The sequence below is a fragment of the Pseudophryne corroboree genome, chromosome 4, assembly GCF_028390025.1.
Source record: "Pseudophryne corroboree isolate aPseCor3 chromosome 4, aPseCor3.hap2, whole genome shotgun sequence".
NCBI classification, from domain to species: domain Eukaryota; kingdom Metazoa; phylum Chordata; class Amphibia; order Anura; family Myobatrachidae; genus Pseudophryne; species Pseudophryne corroboree.
In genome coordinates, this window is record NC_086447.1 from 879,940,611 (window position 1) to 879,958,156 (window position 17,546).

Here is a 17,546-nt window from a genome sequence, read left to right on the forward strand (position 1 = left end):
ATCACAGCAGAAGCTGGAAGACCAGGCTGCGCATAAGCATGTGCAATCACCTTTCTAATCCATCTGGCTAAGGTTTGCTAATTCGCAGGCCAGCCATGTTTGAGGAATCCAAACAGGACAAATAGGGCATCAGCCCGTCTAATGGAGCTAGCCCTGTCCACATAGACATGGAGAGCACTAACCACATCTAAAGACCGTTCTTTAATCGAAAAGCCCGAAGAGATAAAGGCTGGGCCCACAATCTCTGGGTCAAGGTGAAAAGATGACACCACCTTAGGTAAGTAACCAGATCGGGTTCGGAGAACCGCCCTGTCACAGTGAAATATCAGTAAAGGGCGGACGACAGGACAAAGCGCCTAAGTCTGAGACGCTTCTTGCAGAGGCAATAGCCAGCAAGAACAGGTCCTTGGCCGTGAGCCATTTGAGGTCCACTGATTCAAGAGGTTCGAAGGGAGACTCTTGAAGTGCTTTCAATACAATAGACAGGTCCCATGGAGCCACTGAGGGGACATAGGGGGGCTGAATACATAGAACATCAGTGAAAAAGATTTTTTAAGAAAAAAGCACAGTTAAACCATAAAAGCAGCTAGAGTGATGTGTACAAGGTATAACACCCAGAATACCTACAAGACAATAGTTGAGACAAAAGTAGTACACAACTCACAGCGCTAAATACAGTACCCAGGTTAACACCAGTGAAAAAAAACAGGTAGCAGAAATATATCACCTAAATAAATAGGATCTTGAAATCCTGGATGAGTAATAGTCCTTTAACACATAAATTCCTTGTTCACATAGATCGGAAACAAAAAGAACAAGGAATAGTGCAACAAGTTATCACACGTGACACACTTTTATTCCAGATCTACACTTACAAAAAAGGTAGATATAATTAAAGCATGTAGTAATTCCACGATGGCTGCAAATTCGATCTATATGGTACACCTGATTAGTGTAGGAGCTTTCCTCAGCAGCATATAAACCGGGAATAAGAGAAAATACAGATAGTGCAGAGTGTCTTAAATAAAACACATTTAATATAAATCGCACTTACAACACAAATGATAAAACACAGCATAAAACGTCCCACAATGGCTGAACAGCAACAGGCTGGGTCCTATAGTGTCTAAGATGTAATAAAAGACAGGATACGGTTTGCAGGTCAGGACACTGGAAACCGTCCAAAATACCAACACGCAGCGATACCAGACATGGGGAATCAGGGCCACGCTTAACGTGTTTCAGACTTGCGACCTTCGTCAGACTGCGTCAGTGTCCGGACCTGCAAACCTTATCCTGTCTTTTATTACATGGACTTACGTCGCTGAGTGTATCGACACTCTGGGGAAACAAATTAAGTGCCTTATCCCATCCAGAAGTTTAAAGGACCTTGTCTGGAGACAGGAGCACCATGTTCTGAGCTGGGACTTTTTCCAATTTATCAACCACCCGTGGACTTGCAGGAAAGTCACCGTCAGTTGGAGGTGACTGAGGAGAACTTCCTGTGAGCATGCCAGAATCAGGAGATAGTCCAGGAATGGCAGAATTCAATTCCCTGGCTACATAGGTGAGCCGTCATAATGGCCATAACCTTGGTGAAGATCCAAGGAGCTGTAGCCAGTCCAAACGGTAGAGCCTGGAATTGGTAATGAAGGTCGCCAATAGTAAACTGCAGGAACTGCGGATGCGTGATGGCAATAGGCAGATATGCATCCTGTATATCCAGGGATACCATATAGTCTCTGGGTTCCATAGCCAGAACTATTGAGCGCAGTGTTTCCATACGAAACTTGGATACTCTCACAAACTTGTTCAAGGATTTGAGGTTGAGTATAGGCCGGTAGAACCCACTGGGTTTCAGGACTAGAAACAGGATCGAGTAGTAACCTCTGCCCTTCTGGGACTGAGGAACTGACACAACCACACCTGTGCTCAGTAGGGAGTTGATCACAGTTTGTAGAGAGTGCGCCTTCAGCGGGTCTGAAGGTAGGCCCGTGGTGAAGAACTGGTGAAGGGGACGTCTCTTGAATAAAACAGCATACCCGTGAGAGACAACTTCCAGTACCCAAGCATCTGTGGTGGTTGTGAGCCACACCTGGGCGAACTGCAGAAGTTGGCCTCCCACCCATGGGTCCCTCAGGGGGAGGCCCGCCCCGTTGGGCAGCTGGCTTGTCTGATTTCACAACAGGCTAATAGGCTGCCCAGGATTGCGTAGCCTTAGGCTTGGATGTTTTGGAAACGCAAGACTGTCTGGAGTATGACTGACCTCTCGCTTTCCCTATCAGCCAAAAGGAGCGAAAAGTGGTACTTTTTGCCTTCTGAGAAGGAATAGTAGTGGGAAGAAAGGCTGTCTCGGCAGCAACCAGTTCAGACACTATCTTGTTTGGGTCCATCCCAAACAGAATGTCCCCAGTGAAGGGGAGGATTTCCAAAGTCTTCTTGGAACCCATGTCCACTTTCCATGGCTTCAACCACAGAATGTGGCACTCCAGCACAGACGTAGCAGACGCCTTGGCGGCCAAAACAGCCGCTTTAGAGGACGCTTCTTGAATGTAGTAAGAAGCAGTAGTAATATGAGACAGGTATTGTCTGGCATTTTCAGAGATATCCTCCAGATAGCTCCTCCTCTAGCGTCTGAACTCATGCTTCTATACCTTTCATAGCCCAAGAGGCAGCTATAGTGGGTCCCTGTAAGGGAGTATATACTTTCCAGGCATCCCTCTGCATCTGTCGGCTCCCACAGGGAGGTGACAGTGGTAATTGGCAGAGTGGATGACACCACGAGGCAGGTGACATGAGAATCCAGCAGCGGCGGATTCTCCCATTCATTACACAGCTGTGTAGGGAGAGGATAACGAGCTAAAGCCCCTTTGGAAAATAAGAATTTACTTACCGATAATTCTATTTCTCATAGTCCGTAGTGGATGCTGGGGACTCCGTCAGGACCATGGGGAATAGCGGCTCCGCAGGAGACAGGGCACAAAAGCAAGCTTTTAGGATCACATGGTGTGTACTGGCTCCTCCCCCTATGACCCTCCTCCAAGCCTCAGTTAGGTACTGTGCCCGGACGAGCGTACACAATAAGGAAGGATCTTAAATCCCGGGTAAGACTCATACCAGCCACACCAATCACACCGTACAACTTGTGATCTGAACCCAGTTAACAGTATGATAACAAAGAAGTAGCCTCTTAACAAAGATGGCTCACAACAATAATAACCCGATTTTTGTAACAATAACTATGTACAAGTAATGCAGACAATCCGCACTTGGGATGGGCGCCCAGCATCCACTACGGACTATGAGAAATAGAATTATCGGTAAGTAAATTCTTATTTTCTCTAACGTCCTAGTGGATGCTGGGGACTCCGTCAGGACCATGGGGATTATACCAAAGCTCCCAAACGGGCGGGAGAGTGCGGATGACTCTGCAGCACCGAATGAGAGAACTCCAAGTCCTCTTTAGCCAGAGTATCAAATTTGTAAAATTTTACAAACGTGTTCTCCCCTGACCACGTAGCTGCTCGGCAAAGTTGTAATGCCGAGACCCCTCGGGCAGCCGCCCAAGATGAGCCCACCTTCCTTGTGGAGTGGGCTTTTACAGTTTTAGGCTGTGGCAGGCCTGCCACAGAATGTGCAAGTTGAATTGCTACAGATCCAACGAGCAATCGTCTGCTTAGACGCAGGAGCACCCATCTTGTTGGGTGCATACAAGATAAACAACGAGTCAGATTTTCTGACTCCAGCTGTCCTTGAAATATATATTTTCAATGCTCTGACAACGTCCAGTAACTTGGAGTCCTCCAAGTCGCTAGTAGCCGCAGGCACCACAATAGGCTGGTTCAAGTGAAAAGCCGAAACCACCTTAGGGAGAAAATGAGGACGTGTCCGCAGTTCTGCCCTGTCCGAATGGAAAATCAGATATGGGCTTTTGTACGATAAAGCCGCCAACTCTGAAACTCTCCTGGCTGAAGCCAGGGCCAATAGCATGGTTACTTTCCATGTAAGATACTTCAAATCTACCGATTTGAGAGGCTCAAACCAATGAGATTTGAGAAATTCCAAAACTACGTTTAGATCCCACGGTGCCACTGGAGGCACAATTGGGGGTTGTATATGTAGTACACCCTTGACAAAAGTTTGTACTTCAGGCACTGAAGCCAATTCTTTCTGGAAGAAGATTGATAAGGCCGAAATTTGAACTTTAATAGACCCCAATTTGAGGCCCATAGACAATCCTGCCTGCAGGAAATGTAGGAATCGACCCAATTGAAATTCTTCCGTTGGGGCCTTCTTGGCCTCACACCACGCAACATATTTTCTCCAAATGCGGTGATAATGTTGTGCGGTCACTTCCTTCCTAGCTTTAATCAAGGTAGGAATAACTTCCTCTGGAATGCCCTTTTCTTTTAGAATCCGGCGTTCAACCGCCATGCCGTCAAACGCAGTCGCGGTAAGTCTTGGAACATACAAGGTCCCTGCTGAATCAGATCCCTTCTTAGAGGTAGAGGCCACGGATCTTCCGTGAGCATCTCTTGAAGTTCCGGATACCAAGTTCTTCTTGGCCAATCCGGAGCCACTAGTATTGTTCTTACTCCCCTTTTCCGTATAATTCTCAGTACCTTTGGTATGAGAGGCAGAGGAGGAAACACATACACTGACTGGTACACCCACGGTGTTACCAGAGCGTCCACAGCTATTGCCTGAGGGTCTCTTGACCTGGCGCAATATCTGTCCAGTTTTTTGTTGAGGCGAGACGCCATCATGTCCACCTTTGGTTTTTCCCAATGGTTCACAATCATGTGGAAAACTTCCGGATGAAGTCCCCACTCTCCCGGGTGAAGGTCGTGTCTGCTGAGGAAGTCTGCTTCCCAGTTGTCCACTCCCGGGATGAACACTGCTGACAGTGCTATGACATGATTTTCCGCCCAGCGAAGAATCCTTGCAGCTTCTGTCATTGCTCTTCTGCTTCTCGTGCCGCCTTGTCTGTTTATGTGGGCGACTGCCGTGATGTTGTCCGACTGGATCAACACCGGCTGACCCTGAAGCAGCGGTTTCGCCAAGCTTAGAGCATTGTAGATTGCTCTTAGCTCTAGTATATTTATGTGAAGAGACGTCTCCAGGTTTGACCATACACCCTGGAAGTTTCTTCCCTGTGTGACTGCTCCCCAGCCCCGTAGGCTGGCATCCGTAGTCACCAGGACCCAGTCCTGTATGCCGAACCTGCGGCCCTCTAACAGATGGGCACTCTGCAACCACCACAGGAGAGACAACCTTGTCCTTGGTGACAGTGTTATCCGCTGATGCATGTGCAGATGCGATCCGGACCATTTGTCCAGCAGATCCCACTGAAATATTCGTGCATGGAATCTGCCGAATGGAATTGCTTCGTAAGAAGCCACCATCTTTCCCAGGACTCTTGTGCATTGATGTACTGACACATTTCCTGGTTTTAGGAGGTTCCTGACAAGTTCGGATAACTCCCTTGCTTTCTCCTCCGGGAGAAACACCTTTTTCTGAACCGTGTCCAGAATCATTCCCAGGAACAGCAGACGTGTTGTCGGGGACAATTGAGATTTTGGAAGATTCAGAATCCACCCGTGTTGTTGAAGCACTACTTGGGTTAGTGCTACACCGACTTCCAGCTGTTCTCTGGACTTTGCCCTTATCAGGAGATCGTCCAAGTAAGGGATAATTAATACGCCTTTTCTTCGTAGAAGAACCATCATTTCGGTCATTACCTTGGTAAAGACCCGAGGTGCCGTGGACAACCCAAACGGCAGCGTTTGAAACTGATAATGACAGTCTTGTATCACGAACCTGAGATACCCTTGGTGTGAGGGGTAAATTGGGACATGCAGATAAGCATCTTTTATGTCCAGGGACACCATGAAGTCCCCTTCTTCCAGATTCGCTATCACTGCTCTTAGTGACTCCATCTTGAACTTGAATTTCTGTATGTACAGGTTCAAGGATTTCAGATTTAGAATAGGTCTTACCGAACCGTCCGGCTTCGGTACCACAAATAGTGTGGAATAATACCCCTTTCCCTGTTGTAGGAGGGGTACCTTGACTATCACCTGCTGAGAATACAGCTTGTGAATGGCTTCCAATACCGTCGCCCTTTCTGAGGGAGACGTTGGTAAAGCAGACTTTAGGAAACGGCGAGGGGGAGATCTTTCGAATTCCAACATGTAACCCTGAGATACTATCTGCAGGATCCACGGGTCCACCTGTGAGCGAGCCCACTGATTGCTGAAAATCTTTAGTCGACCCCCCACCGCTCCTGAGTCCGCTTGTAAAGCCCCAGCGTCATGCTGATGGCTTTGTAGAACCCGGGGCGGGCTTCTGGTCCTGGGCAGGGGCTGCTTGCTGCCCTCTCTTACCCTTTCCTCTGCCTCGTGGCAGATAAGACTGTCCTTTTGCCCGCTTGTTTTTATAGGAGCGAAAGGACTGCGGCTGAAAAGACGGTGTCTTTTTCTGTTGGGAGGGGGTCTGAGGTAAAAAAGTGGATTTGCCGGCAGTTGCCGTGGCCACCAGATCCGATAGACCAACCCCAAATAATTCCTCTCCTTTATATGGCAATACTTCCATATGCCTTTTGGAATCCGCATCACCTGACCACTGTCGCGTCCATAAACTTCTTCTGGCAGATATGGACATCGCACTTACTCTCGATGCCAGAGTGCAAACATCCCTCTGAGCATCTCGCATATAAAGAAACGCATCCTTTAATTGCTCTAGAGTCAATAAAATACTGTCCCTATCCAGGGTATCAATATTTTCAGTCAGGGAATCCAACCACACTACCCCAGCACTGCACATCCAGGCTGAGGCTATTGCTGGTCGGAGTATAACACCAGTATGCGTGTATATACTCTTCAGGGTAGTTTCCAGCCTCCTATCTGCTGGATCCTTGAGGGCGGCCGTATCTGGAGACGGCAACGCCACTTGTTTTGATAAACGTGTGAGCGCTTTATCCACCCTAGGGGGTGTTTCCCAGCGCGCCCTAACCTCTGGTGGGAAAGGGTATAATGCCAATAACTTCTTAGAAATTAGCAGTTTTCTATCTGGGTTAACCCACGCTTCATCACACACGTCATTCAATTCCTCTGATTCTGGAAAAGCTACAGGTAGTTTTTTCACCCCCCACATAATACCCCTTTTTGAGGTACCTGCAGTATCAGAGATCTGCAAAGCCTCCTTCATTGCCGTGATCATATAACGTGTGGCCCTATTGGAAAATACGTTTTGTTTCTTCACCGTCGACACTAGATTCATCTGTGTCGGTACCTGTGTCGACTGACTGAGGTAAGGGACGTTTTACAGCCCCTGACGGTGTCTGAGACGCCTGAGCAGGTACTAACTGGTTTTCCGGCCGTCTCATTTCGTCAACTGACTTTTGTAATGTACTAACATTATCACGTAATTCCATAATTAAAGCCATCCATTCCGGTGTCGACTCCCTAGGGGGTGACATCACCATTACCGGCAATTGCTCCGCCTCCACACCATCATCGTCCTCATACATGTCGACACACACGTACCGACACACAGCAGACACACAGGGAATGCTCTTATCGAAGACAGGACCCCACTAGCCCTTTGGGGAGACAGAGGGAGAGTTTGCCAGCACACACCAAAAGCGCTATAAAATGTATATAAACAACCCTAAAAGGTGTTGTTTTTGTTATATGCGCTTTAAATATATAAATATCGCCAAAATATGCCCCCCTTCTCTTTGTTACCCTGTTTCTGTAGTGCAGTGCAGGGGAGAGTCCTGGGAGCCTTCCTCACAGCGGAGCTGAGCAGGAAAATGGCGCTGTGTGCTGAGGAGAATAAGCCCCGCCCCCTTTTCGGCGGGCTTTTCTCCCGGGTTTTGAGATATCTGGCCTGGGTTAAATACATACATATAGCCTCAATGGCTATATGTGATGTATTCTTTGCCATCAAAGGTATTAAATATTGCTGCCCAGGGCGCCCCCAGCAGCGCCCTGCACCCTCCGTGACCGTTCAGTGTGAAGTGTGTAGCAACAATGGCGCACAGCTGCAGTGCTGTGCGCTACCTTCATGAAGGCTGAAGAGCCTTCTGCCGCCTGTTTCCGGACCCTCGATCTTCAGCATCTGTAAGGGGGATCGGCGGCGCGGCTCCGGGACGAACCCCAGGGTGACTTGTGTTCCGACTCCCTCTGAAGCTATGTCCAGTAGCCTAAGACTCCAATCCATCCTGCACGCAGGTGAGTTGAAAATCTCTCCCCTAAGTCCCTCGATGCAGTGAGCCTGTTGCCAGCAGGACTCACTGAAAATAATAAACCTAAAAACTTTTTCTAAGCAGCTCTTTAGGAGAGCCACCTAGATTGCACCCTGCTCGGACGGGCACAAAAACCTAACTGAGGCTTGGAGGAGGGTCATAGGGGGAGGAGCCAGTACACACCATGTGATCCTAAAAGCTTGCTTTTGTGCCCTGTCTCCTGCGGAGCCGCTATTCCCCATGGTCCTGACGCAGTCCCCAGCATCCACTAGGACGTTAGAGAAATAGGGAATTTCTTTACTGGGGTAGTCCAGGGTTCCCGACTAATGTCCACCAAATGATCAGAATGGGGTACAACACCTTCTGTTGTTTAAACTTATCAGTTTTCTTTGACACTGTAGTGGAGTCCTGCTCTTCAGTGAGTTGGAGGATATGCCAAATAGCAGCCATTAGGGCAGGGCCATCAATAGCTAAGGGAGATTCCTCGTCTGCTACACATGAGTCAGTGTCGGAAAGAACAGTATGCACCCCCTCCTCTTCAGATGAGATATCAGAGAGGTTTGTAGACTGTGAGGAAGAAGCAGCCCGCTTAGATAGGCTAGAGACACATGTGTGTCCTGTGGGAGATTTTGTTGAACCAGCGACTGATTCAGTTGTTGCAGTTGGTTAGACAAATATTCCGCCCAAGGCAGATTCACCATAGGGACAATTTGTGGGGGTAGCACCACAGGCGGCCCCATAGGGGCGCAAGGCGTTCTACCAGTGTCCCCAAGAGGGAGCTAAATGTTGCCCATAGGGGCTCCTGATTAGGGGCAGGAGCTGCGGACTGACCGGGAGGAATATTACAGACAGTGCAGAGACCATCATGTAATGCTTTCTCCTCTGAAATCCGCGGAGCACATGCTGCATGATGCTGCTGCAGGGGCTTCTGTTGGTTTACTGCCCTCTTTGTTAGACATTGTGATAATGTGAACAAACTGGACTTACACAGTACGATTCATGCCAGACAATAGTTCAGTAAGCTTTATGCAAATAAAACTAAGTATAGTGTGACTGTAACACAGATCTAATAACATATATAAATAGATAAAACCTGTGTATAACTATAATTCTTGACCAAATGCACCTAGCCCAGGGTATAGAATGTAGTGATAGTTATAGCTGGGAAACACTAAAAGTGAAACCATACAGCAGAATAGGCACACACAGTCACATGCAATGTAGAAATTATATCACAATAATGCTGCACTTGACTATTATATCACAGCGCAGTACAGAGATCGGAGGATATAGCAGAATACCCGAACAATATACTCTGCAAGGAGACCTGCAGCAGCTATGCTGTTAAGATGGCTGTCAGAGTCTCTGTGAGGAAAGTGGGAGAGAGTGAGGCAGCTCTAGGGTGGTAAATCTGCAGTAGATGGTGCCCAGAGCTTTGGGAGGTGCTACAGGTCATGCGCTGCCTCCCCTATGCTGGTCTTCCACCCCAAGTACTGTAGGGCCTTATTAAACAGGTGCTAATACACCTGACCTGTGGGGTCCCTGCTTGGTGACAGTGTCCACGCCAGCACTACGGTCCGTTTCCCTAGACCACGAAAGGAACGCGATTTAATGGCGAGTCCCGCTAGGAGACCCTCTTACCTTCCTCCCGGTAGCAGCCACGTGATCCTGGAAAGCAGTCCACGGTTGTGCCTATTGACGCGGGCGTACTTGGGAACCAGGCCAGCGGGAGTATGCACTGCAGTGCTGAAGTCAGACTGACTTACAGTGCTGCTAGCTCTGAAGAAAAAAATAAATTTCAGTCAAAAATAAAAAGCTTTCAGGGCTACAAGTGCAGCCGTCCTCTTTAGTGACCTGTTTAGTCACCAACTTCAAAACTGAACTCACAGTGCCTGGATGCAGGGTTATAGAGAAGGCCCCTAAGCATCCTGGGACAGCTAAAACTTTACCTGTTGGTGCCTCTGGATCCAGATCCACTCCACACCCCGATGTTTCCCTGTGGACACCAATGTAACCTGCTGCAGAAATATATATATTATATATATATATTGTGTGTGTATGTGTGTGTATATATATATATATATATATATATATATATATATATATAAAATCAGCAAAAGTACAGGCGGCACTCCAAGGACCATTGAAGACCAGCTACAGCAGAAACTTTACATCAACGTTTCAGGTGTCTTTATTCAATACCTTTATATATAAACAACATAAATTACTGCCTACACAATAGATGAATGTAAGAATCAGCAAAACCGAACAATGGGGGTAATTCAGACCTGATCGGTAGGGTGCGTTTTTTGCATCCCTGCGATCAGGTAATTGCTGCCTACACGGGGAGGGAATGTGGTGTGTGCAGGTGTGCGTTCGCATGTGTAGCAGAAACTACACAAACATCAGTTGGTGCAGTTTCTGCTCATTCCAGGACTTACTCACCCTCTGCGATGATCGGGGCTGGAGCTGACGTCCGGAATCTTCCCACAAAACGCCTGGTTCCCCCTTCGTTTTTCCGGAACCTCCTTGAAAACGGTCAGTTTCCACCCACAAACGCCCTCTTCCTGTCAATCACATTGCGTCCGCCGGTGCGTTCGGATTTCTCGCACCATCCCGTCACTGTCTGGCGCTCCCCTTCGCTGCGGTCTGTCGCACCTGTGCATTGCGGTGCATACGCAGTTCAGGCCTGATCGCCCTCTGTGCAAAAACGCACAGCAGCGATCAGGTCTGAATTACCCCCAATGTGTACAAAATAACTGCATGCAAAATCTTAAACACAGCCACATATTGCATTTGTACTTACAGCAGGAAAACGTCTCAGGTTCCCAGTGCAGAAAGGTTTGGATATTCTTTATTCAGGTTTTTGCTAAATTATACACAGTTGGGCCTAAGCAGTGCAGAAACTAGTGCTACTAGCGCAACTAACAACCACCAAATGAGTAATGAAGAGTAGCAAAGTACTGGCAGCTGTAGCTGGAAGGTGACCCGCTGCTGCTCAAAGAAAAGGAGTTTATTTCTATCACTGAAACAGAAAATCCTAATAGAAAGCCTTTAATAGTTTTAGCTTTGTAAATTTATAAGACTGAATATTTAGTATAATTTTATCTAGATCTTAAGAAATCTTATTTTGTTTTATTTATAAATACTTTATTTCTAGATGCTAATGTAGTCATAAATTTTGTTATACAAAAAAGTTATTTGTTTAGTTTAACATTTTGGGTCTGATTCTTTAGGTGGGTACACACCTGGCCAATGGATTGGCTATTTAGCCAATCCGCCGACCTTTCTGACGTTTCATAAACACTCAGCAATCGTCCGCCTAAAATGTGTCGTGCCTGACGTCACTGCCCCCCCAGTTGACATGTCATTCACAGGTGGTCCCTGCAAAACGACCGCTCGGACATACACAGAGCCAGCTGCGCCAATATATCTGTGACTGACATAATTCACAGACATATAATGCCCACTGATGGGCTCGTGATATATCACCCGGTCGGTGGCTTTCGTGCGCCCATGGCAACCTCCCTTCTAGTGTATGCTTCTGCATATGGAAGCCTATCCCACCCACTGTCCACAGCATCATCATTAGTATCTCTCATGTCCGCAGCCATAATGATCACTGTTGGGACATACTGTACACCAGCCATATGCTGGCTGCAAGAGATATGGCTGAAGCAGGCGTCCCATCTTTGCCCGCCCACTACAATTGTGCAAGCAATTTGGCTTACACTCCCATGAGTAAGAACAGTAATGTGATCGCAGGGTCACGGCCCAGTTGCCACCCAGAAGTGCTCATTTCACAGAAGCCGATTTCTTTCTTTGATGTATGAGCTGTATGCTGACATTTATTCAGTATGAAGTACCCAGTGTCTCTGTATCATTTGCTTTCATACTCAGTATAAGGACTGATGAAAAGAGCAAAAGTAATCAGATCACGAAAGAGGGTAAAGCACTTCCATTTCTCATATTAATCTTTATGTTTTGATTGTCACTCAAGTAGTCTTTGCTTGTTTTTGTTTTTTTCTCCAAGTAATTTTACAGCATGTTAAGGTAATAATGAGCTGTGAGGATGGAAGCTGGGCTACAGCAAGGCTTTTATATCAGAAAGTTATATGTTCATTTATAAAGTATGTACTGGATTCATCAAACCATATTGTAATTTGGCCTCAGCCAGAAGGCATTAGGGAGCTGATATAAATCTTAAAACCATGTGCAATATAAATTATATAAAAATAAATTAAACATATCTAAAAACAGTAAAAAATGAATAAAGTCATAAATCTACAACACGTATATGGATGAAAAATACATATCGTAGCATGTAACGTTCTCTATGTAAATTAAGAGAATTGTCTGAATTGCTGTGTAGTATAGGCAGTCACTAGTACATAGAAGTCGTTCTTAGTTGAAGCATTAATGGGATATTACTGTTTCCACATGTATAATCCAAAATAGGGTGAATATTGATTTCCTTGCAACTATGTGCAGTCCTTTCAAAGTCCTCAGCAAATGATGAAAATATGTGAAGAAGAACTTTTGTGGACCTGGATATAGTGACCCATGCAATGAATACAGTGATGGAAGATTAAGACATAGCAATTTAAGTTCAGGTTTTAGCTCAGAGAGCAGAAGCCTAACACGTTTCCCTGTGTTCACATAGCTTCATCAGCATATTTTTTTCACATATTTTCATAATTTGCTGATTTTGTCCAACACTTTGGAGGGACTGCACTTCAGAGTTGATCGCTATGGAGCGAATTTTGCAGTCCTGCGATTAGATAGTTTCCGCCTACAGGGGGAGTGTATTTTCGATGTGCAAGTGTGTGCATGTGTAGCAGAGCTGTACAAACTGTTTTTGTGCAGTCTCTGCGCAGCCCAGGACTTACACGCTGCGATCACATCAGGCTGATCGGTACCGGATTTGACGTCATACACCTTCCCTTCAAACGCTTGGTCCCGCCTACGTTTTTTCCAGACGCTCCCTGAAAAAAAGGATTTTAATTACCTACCGGTAAATCCTTTTCTCATAGTCCGTAGAGGATGCTGGGGTCCACATTAGTACCATGGGGGTATAGACGGGTCCTCTAGCAGCCATTGGCACTCAGTCTAGAAACTGTGCCCGAGGAGATGGACATCTTCGAGAGATGGATTATACACAGATAGTGGCGAGATTCACACCAGCTCACACACAAGGCAAACCAAGCTAACTAGCTTGAAACAACAGCAACGGCTGAACAATATTACTTACCAAGTAACAAAACAGAACTTACCAAGAACTAAGCAGTACTGATCTAAGTAACCACTGCAGGATCACGAAGCGCTGGACGGGCGCCCAGCATCCTCTACGGACTACGAGAAAAGGATTTACCGGTAGGTAATTAAAATCCTATTTTCTCTTACGTCCTAGAGGATGCTGGGGTCCACATTAGTACCATGGGGATGTACCAAAGCTCCCAGAACGGGAGGGAGAGCGCGGAGGCTCCTGCAGAACTGATTGACTGAACTTCAGATCATCGGAGGCCAAAGTATCGAACTTGTAGAACTTTGCAAACGTGTTAAACTCAGACAAAGTAGCCGGTCGGCAAAGCTGTAAAGCCGAGACACCCCAGGCACCCACCCAGGAAGAACCCACCTTACAAGTAGAGTGGGCCTTAACAGACGTAGGACATGGCAATCCTGCCATAAAATACATATGCTGGATAGTGAACCTGATCCAGCGAGATATTGTCTTAGAAGCAGGACACCCAAGTTTCTTGGGATCATACAGGATGAATAGAGAGTCCGATTTTCTGTGACGAGCAGTCCTCTTCACATAGATTTTCAGAGCCCTTACAACATCCAAGGACTTTGATAAAACTGAGGAGTCAGTAGCAACTGGCACCACAATAGGTTGGTTGATATGAAATGCCGACACAACCTTCGGAAGGAACTGTGGACGTGTCCGGAGCTCAACTCTATATTCATGGAAGATCAAGTATGGTCTTTTACATGACAAAGCCCCCAACTCCGACACACGTCTAGCAGAAGCCAAGGCCAACAAACTGACAGCCTTCCACGAGAGAAACTTGACCTCAACCTCCAGTAGAGGCTCAAACCAATCCGACTGGAGGAACTGCAACACCACGTTAAGATCCCAGGGCGCCGTAGGTGGCACAAAGGGAGGTTGGATGTGCAGAACTCCCTTCAAAAAGGTCTGAACCTCAGAGAGGGCAGCCAACAGTTTCTGGAAGAAAATGGATAGGACCGAAATCTGGACCTTTACGGAACCTTTACGGAACCTAATCTCAGGCCCATATCCACACCTGCTTGGAGGAAGAGGAGAAATCGTCCATGTTTAATCTCCACCGTAGGAAACTTCTTGGATTCACACCAAGACACATACTTTTTCCAAATGCGATGGTAATGCTTTCACGTTACTCCTTTACTAGCCTGTATCAGGGTAGGTATAACCTTGTTCAGAATGCCATTCCGAGCTAATATCTGGCGTTCAACCTCCATGCCATCAAACGTAGCAACGGTAAGTCTTGATAAGCGAACGGCCCCTGCTGCAGCAGGTCCTCCCGAAGAGGAAAAGGCCTCGGCTCTTCTAGCAGTAGATCCAGAAGATCCGCATACCAAGCCCTTCTTGGCCAGTCCGGAACAATGAGGATTGCCTGAACTCTTGTTCTCCTCATGAATTTTAGCACTCTTGGAATGAGTGGAAGTGGAGGAAACACGTACACCGACTGGAACACCCACGGAGTCACCAGGGCATCCACCGCCACTACTTGCGGGTCCCTCGACCTGGAACAATATCGCCGAAGCTTTATGTCTATTTTGGGTACGCCCCTAAGATCTGTTACCTCCTTGAACACCTCCGGATGGAGACCCAACTCTCCCGGATGGAGATCGTGTCTGCTGAGGAAGTCCGCTTCCCAGTTGTCTACTCCAGGAATGAAGATTGCCGACAGCGCCAACGCGTGTTTTTTCACCCACAGGATGATTCTTGTTACCACTGACACTGCAGCTCTGCTCTTCGTTCCGCCCTGTCGGTTTATGTAAGCTACTGTCGTTACATTATTCAACTGTACTTGAATGGCCCGATTTCTCAGAAGATGGGCCGCTTGGAGAAGACCGTTGTAGACGGCTCTTAGTTCCAGAATGTTTATCAGCAGCTCGGCTTCCAGACTTGACCACCTTCCTTGGTAAGGTTTCCCCTTGAGTGACTGCGCCTCAGCCCCGGAGACTTGCATCCGTGGTTAGAAGGATCCAGTCCTGAATCCCGCACCAGCGGCCCTTCAGAAGGTGAGGTAATTGCAGCCACCGGTGGAGTGAGATCCTGGCTCTTTGTCGACAGACGTATCCTCTGGTGCATGTGTAGATGAGATCCCTACCATTTGTCCAGGAGATCCAGTTAGAAGGACAGGGCATGAAATCTCCCATACTGCAGAGCTTCGTAAGAGGCAACCATTTTCCCCAGAAGGCAAATGCACTGATTGTCACGATCCGGGTATCTGGACGCCATTATTTACCTTTCAGGTGTCTCCTAAGGCTGGCTCAGCGTCCTAGGCCCGGTTCCCAGCTATGTTGCTAGCATTCATATTTCATGTCTCATCTCTGCTGATCCGTGGATGTTGTCCTTCCAATGCCCGGGCGACTGGCATGGCGTCACCTGCCGGCGGGGCCTCGGGCATCGTCTCCGTATTCTCATGCATTGCAGGGTATGTGGCACTCTTCACCTACTGCGGCCGCGGCCGTCCATGCTGGAGGTTTGAGACGCAAGTCGGCGTTCTCTATGTTCACCGCCGCCATTACAGAGGAATCTCCATGTGGTGTTACAAACAAGGTTTCCCTCCACTGGCCGGTATGGGCGCAGCCATCTTAGTTCTAGTCACATGATCCTGACCTCCAATCCATAGCTCCGCTGAAGTCTGCCAAATTGCTCATCCAATCCCTGCATACCTAAGGGTATAAAGGGATTGAGCCTGCACCAGAAAATCGTCAGTGCTTTGGTTGTCAAACCTTGTTTCCAGTCTCTCTCTCCTGTGGTTGTTTTCATTCCAGGTTTCCAGCTCCTGTTTCCAGTTACCACCAAGAGACCCGCACCTGCTTACCACCTTGCGGTGCAGCCTGACTCTGCAGTCTTCTGTGTTTGCTCCAGCTTCCAGCTACAGTTTCATCTGCTTCCAGCGATCAGCTTCCAGCAGTGATCAGCTTCCTTAAAGAGCCGGTGCATCTCCAGCGGTTACCTGCATACCATCGGTACCCGCAAACCATCGGTACCCGCACACCATCGGTTCCTATATCCTCGCTCCCTAGCTTCATTCTACTACTTGGCTGGTTCCATCCAGCATCCACTCTATGTTCTAACACCTGGCTGGTTCCATCCAGCATTCACAGCAGCTACCTCAACTACAGTGTTACCAGCTTCCAGTGATACATCTGCTGGTGTGTTCCTAGGCTACACTTAATACTACGGACGGGTCTGGTAAGGACATTCCATCTCTGGGACATTAAGAACTGTACCTACTGCTACCAGTACCCTGTGGCCATTGCCAAACCCATAGTTCTCCAGGAACTGTTTTATCATATCTGCTGTATATCTGCATTCATTTACCACTGCTGTGAATACATGGAGTTTTGTTAATAAACTTTTATTGACTTTTAATCCTGGTTGTCATGGTCACGCCTTCGGGCAACCTTTCTACATCCTACTCATATGTCCAGGGGTCTGATTAAACCTCCGAAGTTTAGCTTCACCTCAGCCCCCACAACTGAGGCTTCCTCCCGTCAGCTTAGGCCCTCAGTTGTGACAGTAAGCACTGACCATATGAATCCAGCCGGAGACCAGGATCAAGCGGCCAGGCCAATGCAAGAACTGGCAGCCAGACTCGAACATCAGGAGGCTGCACATGGCCACATCAATCCGCTGTCTCCAGGATCTCTCTACTCGGCTGGATGGGATCCAAACGACCCTCCGTGGATCAGGGGCGTACGGTGCGTCCACCACAGTGACACCAGTTGCAACCCCACCCACCTTACCCATTTCTGCTCCACGTCTTCATCTTCCAACGCCAGCAAAATTTGATGGATCTCCAAGATCTTGCAGGGGATTTCTCAATCAACGTGAAATACATTTCGAGCTACAACCTGGCAGTTTCCCTAGTGATCGCACTAAAATTGCTTATATTATTTCCCTCTTTAGTGGCTCAGCCCTTGATTGGGCATCACCTTTATGGGAGAAATCCGACACCCTGTTGTCCTCATATACGGACTTTGTAACGACATTCAGGCGCATCTTCGACGAGCCAGG

The 17,546-nt window shown here is 47.5% G+C and overlaps 1 protein-coding gene across 1 annotated transcript in view; it reads right to left on the reverse strand.

Moving 5' to 3' along the window:
- The window catches only part of DNAH8 (dynein axonemal heavy chain 8), a 1,853,457-nt gene that overhangs the window by 1,013,574 nt on the left and 822,337 nt on the right, over nucleotides 1-17,546 (reverse strand). The gene's annotated exons all lie outside the window — the stretch shown is intronic.